The 8,470-nt window shown below is 56.5% G+C and overlaps 1 long non-coding RNA gene across 1 annotated transcript; it reads right to left on the bottom strand.

Moving 5' to 3' along the window:
* Positions 1–365: 365 nt before the first annotated feature.
* LOC140581315 (uncharacterized) lies at positions 366–7,949 on the bottom strand. The gene is made up of 3 exons (XR_011984383.1): positions 7,225–7,949; positions 6,704–6,865; positions 366–394 (listed from the first exon to the last, which is right to left on the bottom strand). It is a non-coding gene; the product is annotated as an uncharacterized lncRNA (long non-coding RNA).
* Positions 7,950–8,470: the final 521 nt, after the last annotated feature.

Below are 8,470 nucleotides of genomic sequence, written 5' to 3'. Positions count from 1 at the left end.
AAAAAGAATAGAGATTGAGAGTCAGGCCTCCACGTCCAAGATCAGTGCCTGACCTCACAAATGTTCTCTGGATGAATGAGCAAAAATTCCCACACTCTCCAAAATCTTGTGTAAAGCCTCCCCAGAAGAGCGGCAGCTGTTACAGCTGCAAAGGGGGGGGACCGGCTCCATATTGATGCCCTTGGATTTAGAATGGGACGTCATAAAAGTTCCTGTGGGTGTAATGGCCAGGTGAGGTTTTACTTTACAATACTGCGTCCAGCACGTCTCGTTCCACCTTGGCATCGCCGCGTCCTGATGTCGTCAAAAGTCTTGCCTGTGACTCGGACGGGGGCCAGCCGCCCACAAGGGTGGCATTCGTCAGCGGTCCACCTGCGGAATTCCCACGCCAGATCTAGAAAAAGGGAACAAGGATGCAAAAACAGGGTTATATTCTTGGCTTCTGAAGCGCACTCTGCCGTTGCTGGTGAATGACAGATCCCAGCATTGTTCTTGATTGAGACAGGAACACAGGAAATGTATCCGCTGAACCTGACACTGTGATATTGCCTCCATACTGTCCTGGCTCATCTACAAGCCTGTGACGTTCCTGCCGCAGTGTCCCATCTGTGACGAGGCTGACGGCAGCATGCAGAGATGCCTGGATCTGTGCAAGGGCACGTTTGTTGATTCTGTGGCCTGAAAAAGTTCTATAAGGTGCTCTGGGTGTCTTGAAAAGTGCCACATAAATGTAACATTAATTCATTCAGATGTATAGCCTATGGAGACGAAATAAAGTACCACTACACTGTTAATTACCCACAGTCAGTCCCTGCTATTTTGAAAAAGATAATAGCATATCACTTCTGGCCTGGTTGCCCAATTATTCCAGATTCCCGTAAACCTTGGGTCTGGTGATCTTGTTTGGCTCTAAGTTCAGGTCAGTGTGATGGTGTCTGATCTTCTTCGGTGTCCACCCGTCTGCCACATCCGCCTGTCCTGCGATGCCGAAAGCCAGCTGGGGGTTGACAGCCACCCCTGCAGGGGCCCAGTCTGACCAGTGAGGTGACTGTGTTACATCTGGTGGGCCATCTGTCAACGATCCATCCAACGTTCACCAGAGTAGTTTGTCATTTTCCTTCTTTTTTCTCACATACCTATTTCCAGTTGCACCTTATCCTTCTAAGCTCAGCTGTCCGTGTCACAGCAGTGTTTGTATCAGCCAATAGCCTGAGAGCAGCTGAAGCATCCTTCTGCCATTAATACTGCTGTGATCACAGCCTTTCCCTGAACACCAATAAGCTGACACCATGTGATGGGGCCAAGTGCTGATTGGACAAGCCGCACGACACCTACCCCTGGCAACCAGTATGTCACATCTGGATCAACAACTGTTTAAGGCACTTGCTGGGCAGATCCGGAGTCCTGCTGATTATCCTCTCGCCGCGGAGGAATGAACCCAATTAATTCCACCGGTAAGAGATCTAGGTCACAATCAACAAATGACAGTGCAGTTTTGAACCATAACTCGCACCAAAGGAAGGTGATTGGGCCATTGGGTAGTGCACAGAACCATCGATGCTCAGGTAGCATATGAGACAATTTATCATCTCCCATGTTGGTCTGTTTTACTGAGAGCGACTAGACTTGCACTTCCAAGAACATGCTGCAGCTGCACGCACAGAAACATACTAAGCAACAAACTAAATCAGTGTTTCCCAACTCGGTCCTCGGCGACGCACAGACGGTCCGCGTTTTTTCTCCCTCCCAGCTCCCTGCCAGAGTGTCCACGGTTTTTTTTTGGACCAGATTGTGCACTAAATGGATTCAGCTGATATCCAGCTAAATGAAAAGCCTCACAGTGAAGCAATGCGCTCTTAAATCATTCTCTGCAAAGTCAGGGTAGTAGGGAGTATAGCGGCTGAGGCTGTGGGCCACGTATCCCGGCTGGATAAGAGCAGTCACATCCTTGGGCAAGATATTTACATCAGAAAGGGGGTAAAGATAGGGCTCGATTCCCGCGGTCGAATCGAGTGAATGGACGCCTGACTGTGGCCTTCAAGAGTGAGATTTCCTTTTTTTGTTGTGAAAAGACCCCATTTAAATATCTTCACAGGGTATGTTTCAATTAGGCTGGAAAACGGGGGAGAGGAATAGCAGGTCTGTCATCTTCCTGTCGCCGCCTGACGCCTTCGATCGCTGGCAGAGTCGCTCTGCTGGTAAATGAACGACCTTTGCGGCACAGACAGGTGACCTTTTAAAAATAACAGCCCCATGGCGGGGGTCAAACAGCGACTGGGGCACCCAGCAAGGCATAGAGCAAAGGCTGCCCCCCCCCCGCGTCACTGTGCAGGGGGTCTCCAGCATCCCCTTTTGCGAGCTTAACTGCGGCTCACTGGCACGGTTTCTACGGTTACCCTCTGCTCGCTGCCGTAAAGTGGGGCAGCCTTAAGCATGCTGGTTAAGAGACTAACTATGGTGCACAAGCTGGGGGGGGGGGCGGGGGGGTAATCACAGCCGTGTGCTGGGCAATGGTGCTTCCCTGGGGTGTTTCAGGAAATTCTCAGTTTAAAAAAAAAAAAAGTAAAGGAAAACTGTAAGATGTCCAGTTAAATCGTAGACACCCCAGCGCTGATTTTGGAGTAAGAGTCCAAACTAGGGCCAGCCCTTCCAGTGAGAGGCTGCTCCCCCATGAAAGCATGCGGCAAATGAAATTAAACTTTATTTGCCATTTGCACAAGAACAGGTATCTCAGAATGTGTGTTCTTTTCCACATTTCCCATCTTGCTCTTTTTTTTCTAAGACTTCCTCACATCTTACATACGGAGGTGAGAGCAAAGCTTCCGTCTAGCAACCCCAGAGGTGCTTATCGGGAGGTTAAAGGCCTCGCTTACGGGCCTAACAGATACATTGTGACTGCTCTGCCAAGAATGGGATTAGAACTAGCGCCCTTCTGATCACAGGCAGTTCGGCGTAAATCGCCAAGCTACACGCCGCCCCCTAGGGTGAGTGTGAGTATCTGCACCTCAGGGTCTTACACCAACCCCCTCCCCCCAACCCCAAAGTCAGTTTCATACCCCTAACCCTTTGTCATTTCAGTAAAAGCACAGAGCGCCTCTCAGATCTCCCCTCTAGGTGTTATTCTCTCGTCTCTTTGTTGACTCGCTGCCTGCGTTGTCCCAGGCTACTCCTGCGGGTGACTTTGGGAATTTGCCTGGCAGCTAGGCAGCATGTCCCCTACAGACCTCCTCCTCAGCGTTGCCGGAACCCCAAAATTTGGTCAGAGCCGGGCTGGTTTCCTTTCATAGGCCCCGCGGGAGCGTTAACCCAGGAGCGATGCGACCCCGTCGCCGTGCCGACACCACAGCCGCCGTTACATCAGAGAGTTTAGCCGACCATGTGACTCCGCCTCCGGGAGCCAAGCTACAGGTCCAGAGGAGATAAAACTCACGGAAAAAGGGGGACAGAGTGTCTTTGGAGACAAATACGAGTCAGAAGGGCTGAGTGACCTTGCAGAATGTGTGTCAGCCGCTGCCAGCTCCGTGTCCCCTGCCGGGACTCACACAGCGACTACGGCCACACAGGAAGCACCACCAGGAAGTTCTGTCCCAAGCGCCCTGCCTGCCCTTCCTCTTCCTCACCCTCTTTTACTATTTCCAGGGCCTCAATATAAAATAGAGAGACAGAAAAAAATCCCCGGACACTCGAATTCTGGGCTGTCTCGTGTTGTCTGAGGGCACCAATATTACCTCAACGATCAGCGCTGGGCCGGCAAGATGGCAGCGCTCCCGGGCGACGCTGAGCGATCAGCGCTGGGCCGGCAAGATGGCAGCGCTCCCGGGCGACGCTGAGCGATCAGCGCTGGGCCGGCAAGATGGCAGCGCTCCCGGGCGACGCTGAGCGATCAGCGCTGGGCCGGCAAGATGGCAGCGCTCCCGGGCGACGCTGAGCGATCAGCGCTGGGCCGGCAAGATGGCAGCGCTCCCGGGCGACGCTGAGCGATCAGCGCTGGGCCGGCAAGATGGCAGCGCTCCCGGGCGACGCTGAGCGATCAGCGCTGGGCCGGCAAGATGGCAGCGCTCCCGGGCGACGCTGAGCGATCAGCGCTGGGCCGGCAAGATGGCAGCGCTCCCGGGCGACGCTGAGCGATCAGCGCTGGGCCGGCAAGATGGCAGCGCTCCCGGGCGACGCTGAGCGATCAGCGCTGGGCCGGCAAGATGGCAGCGCTCCCGGGCGACGCTGAGCGATCAGCGCTGGGCCGGCAAGATGGCAGCGCTCCCGGGCGACGCTGAGCGATCAGCGCTGGGCCGGCAAGATGGCAGCGCTCCCGGGTAACGCTGAGCGATCAGCGCTGGGCCGGCAAGATGGCAGCGCTCCCGGGCAACGCTGAGCGATCAGCGCTGGGCCGGCAAGATGGCAGCGCTCCCGGGTAACGCTGAGCGATCAGCGCTGGGCCGGCAAGATGGCAGCGCTCCCGGGTAACGCTGAGCGATCAGCGCTGGGCCGGCAAGATGGCAGCGCTCCCGGGTAACGCTGAGCGATCAGCGCTGGGCCGGCAAGATGGCAGCGCTCCCGGGCAACGCTGAGCGATCAGCGCTGGGCCGGCAAGATGGCAGCGCTCCCGGGCAACGCTGAGCGATCAGCGCTGGGCCGGCAAGATGGCAGCGCTCCCGGGCAACGCTGAGCGATCAGCGCTGGGCCGGCAAGATGGCAGCGCTCCCGGGCAACGCTGAGCGATCAGCGCTGGGCCGGCAAGATGGCAGCGCTCCCGGGCAACGCTGAGCGATCAGCGCTGGGCCGGCAAGATGGCAGCGCTCCCGGGTAACGCTGAGCGATCAGCGCTGGGCCGGCAAGATGGCAGCGCTCCCGGGTAACGCTGAGCGATCAGCGCTGGGCCGGCAAGATGGCAGCGCTCCCGGGCAACGCTGAGCGATCAGCGCTGGGCCGGCAAGATGGCAGCGCTCCCGGGCAACGCTGAGCGATCAGCGCTGGGCCGGCAAGATGGCAGCGCTCCCGGGCAACGCTGAGCGATCAGCGCTGGGCCGGCAAGATGGCAGCGCTCCCGGGCAACGCTGAGCGATCAGCGCTGGGCCGGCAAGATGGCAGCGCTCCCGGGCAACGCTGAGCGATCAGCGCTGGGCCGGCAAGATGGCAGCGCTCCCGGGTAACGCTGAGCGATCAGCGCTGGGCCGGCAAGATGGCAGCGCTCCCGGGTAACGCTGAGCGATCAGCGCTGGGCCGGCAAGATGGCAGCGCTCCCGGGTAACGCTGAGCGATCAGCGCTGGGCCGGCAAGATGGCAGCGCTCCCGGGTAACGCTGAGCGATCAGCGCTGGGCCGGCAAGATGGCAGCGCTCCCGGGTAACGCTGAGCGATCAGCGCTGGGCCGGCAAGATGGCAGCGCTCCCGGGCGACGCTGAGCGATCAGCGCTGGGCCGGCAAGATGGCAGCGCTCCCGGGCGACGCTGAGCGATCAGCGCTGGGCCGGCAAGATGGCAGCGCTCCCGGGCGACGCTGAGCGATCAGCGCTGGGCCGGCAAGATGGCAGCGCTCCCGGGCGACGCTGAGCGATCAGCGCTGGGCCGGCAAGATGGCAGCGCTCCCGGGCGACGCTGAGCGATCAGCGCTGGGCCGGCAAGATGGCAGCGCTCCCGGGCGACGCTGAGCGATCAGCGCTGGGCCGGCAAGATGGCAGCGCTCCCGGGCGACGCTGAGCGATCAGCGCTGGGCCGGCAAGATGGCAGCGCTCCCGGGCGACGCTGAGCGATCAGCGCTGGGCCGGCAAGATGGCAGCGCTCCCGGGCGACGCTGAGCGATCAGCGCTGGGCCGGCAAGATGGCAGCGCTCCCGGGCGACGCTGAGCGATCAGCGCTGGGCCGGCAAGATGGCAGCGCTCCCGGGCGACGCTGAGCGATCAGCGCTGGGCCGGCAAGATGGCAGCGCTCCCGGGCGACGCTGAGCGATCAGCGCTGGGCCGGCAAGATGGCAGCGCTCCCGGGCGACGCTGAGCGATCAGCGCTGGGCCGGCAAGATGGCAGCGCTCCCGGGTAACGCTGAGATAGCTGTGATATGAGATGTTCCGATACGGGCAGGTCTGTGCTCCGCACGGCCTCCTGCAGAAACAGGGGCAGGTATTTTGGGCCGCGCTGCCGTTCTGCTGTGAACTTTATCAGTGCCATCTACCTTTGTGGCTGTTTGCATGTCCTTCCCCGATGCACCATGTATTTCTTGTATATTCCCGTCTTTTGTCTTGCTCTGTCTTGTCTCTTATCGCACTGCTGTTTGTCCCATTGTCCTCCCCCCATACCTGCCCCCCCCCCTCCTGTGCCCATAAGCATTTCACTGTCTCAACACAATAAAAACTTGAAAATATGTTGGCCTTTTAAAATCAAAACTGCCTCCCTTCCCCTGAACTGGGTGTGTGTGTGTGTGTGTGTGTGTGAGTGTGTACGGGTCAGATATACATTACATTGTGGGGACCAAATGTCCCCACAATGTGATAAAAACCTGTTTTTCGGTCCCTACAAGGGGAAATTCATTTTTATAATAATCTGTGACTGCAATCAAAAAACTAAACACAACAAAAATCTTGCATTTTGTTTGGTCACGTATGGTTGGGTAGGGGTTAAGGGTGTTATTGCTGGGATTAGGGTTATGCCCATAGAAATCAATGGATGGTCCCCACAAAGATATAAGCCCAGGTTGGTGTGTGTGCGCATATCTACCTGCTCTCTGTGTGTTGTGTGGCTTTTCTCCAGCTTCCTCCCGCAGTCCAAACTCACACTGTTAGGCTGATCGGTGCCATTAACTGGCCAAAGTGTGTGAGAGGCTGTGCCCTGGCATTGTTCGGCATTCCAGGGAGTCCTCAGGCACCAGGCACTACCATCCTATAATGGATAAGCATTTGGATGGATGGATGGATGGATGGATGGATGGATGGATGGATTGATTGATGGATGGATGGATTGATTGATGGATGGATGGTTTGAAGGATAGATGGATTGATTGATGGATGGATGGATGGATGGATGAAGGCCAAATCATACATGTCACCAGGTCATTATTCAGCACTGTCTGCATTAATGTTACTCTTCCCCCTCTGACTGCGCTTTTTGCTGAATCGGTATTTTAGGATAATTTGTCTTTGCTGTAAATAACATCGCCCCGATTCTGGCTACACCAGTAGCTATGAGTTTATACATCACAGCACATCATTACCAGCGGCTGTGGATGTTTGTCATCTTACCGCAGAGCTTCCGGTTATTTGACGCCTTGGAAAGTGGTGCTGCAGGCAGCCTTTTCATCCCTCTCTTCATCCCTCTTTTTTTACCTTCCAGGAAAAGAAGGACGTGGCTGAAAGCAGGAGGGCCAGGCGGCGAGCGATGCTGCAGTGGAGGCGGCCCGGCCGGACCGACACACCTTCACTCTGCGGACATCTGCGGCAGGTATTTCAGCAGGTCCTCCATGGCACAGTAATACAATCTGACATTAATAATGCAGCTCGTTAGTGGGGGGGGGGGGGCTGCAGAGCACAGATTTCCTCATTACGTAACGTCACTTAACTGCAAGGCGCGAGACACATGCAGCCCCACATGCATGCCACGCGGGGGTCGTGGCTTAACTGGACATAGTGCCAGTCTAGTATACAGTACTTTCTGGGTTTGAATACCAGCTATGGTGTGTGGCTCACTGGAACGGGATGCTGTAATTAGAGGCCTGTAGGCCTGAATTATTTGCTTGTAGGCCTGAATTATTTGCTTGTAGGCCTGAATCCCAGGGTGGATGGAATGATTTCATAGCCAGGCCATTAACCCCCATTGCTGCAGGGATTTCTTAATTAGCAGACATCTTTTTCGATAAAAGCACCTGCTAAATAAATAAAGTTTAAGCTAGCACTACTTCATTACATTCAAAAGGTGCTAAATTAGAGTTGTGAAATGACCACGCAGAAATTAGTCGAAACTGTGGGTATGTGGGTGGACTCAAAAAAAAAAAACACTTTGGGGGGTCCCTGCCCCCACCCCCCACCCAGATAATTCAGAAGATGGTAGCTAGCTAGCTGGTTAGCAGAACATGCTGCTTCAGCATCTCCTAAACAAGTGTTTATTTTCTTTTTGGTGTAGTGGCAGTTCACAGCCAACAGGGGGCCACGAAACCCTGGGGTCCCACGTAAATGGGTGCTTGTAGCACTCGGTCTTGTCCCATCCAAGACGGGCCGCACGGAGAGCCGGCAGGCCGCCTCCCACCCTCGCAGGGGCCCCCGCGGGCGAGCAGGCCTCCGCCGCTCCAGGAGACGTGGAGTTAATGGGATGGCTGGCGCCCGCTGGCCTTCTCGGCTGGCTGCTCCCGGGCCGCCGCTTTCCAGCGAGCTCGGGCGGAATAATGCGGCGCGCTCACGCTCACACACTCCAGCCTCGCGCGGCTGGTTCTCGTCGCTGCTCTGCCGTTGCCATGGCGACAGTGTCCTCTCCGGGTATGTCTGCTGGAGAAGT

This window comes from Paramormyrops kingsleyae, chromosome 20 (genome assembly GCF_048594095.1).
Source record: "Paramormyrops kingsleyae isolate MSU_618 chromosome 20, PKINGS_0.4, whole genome shotgun sequence".
NCBI classification, from domain to species: Eukaryota; Metazoa; Chordata; class Actinopteri; order Osteoglossiformes; family Mormyridae; genus Paramormyrops; species Paramormyrops kingsleyae.
The sequence above is the reverse complement of the archived record's forward strand: the minus strand, read 5'-3'. Positions and strand labels throughout refer to the sequence as shown.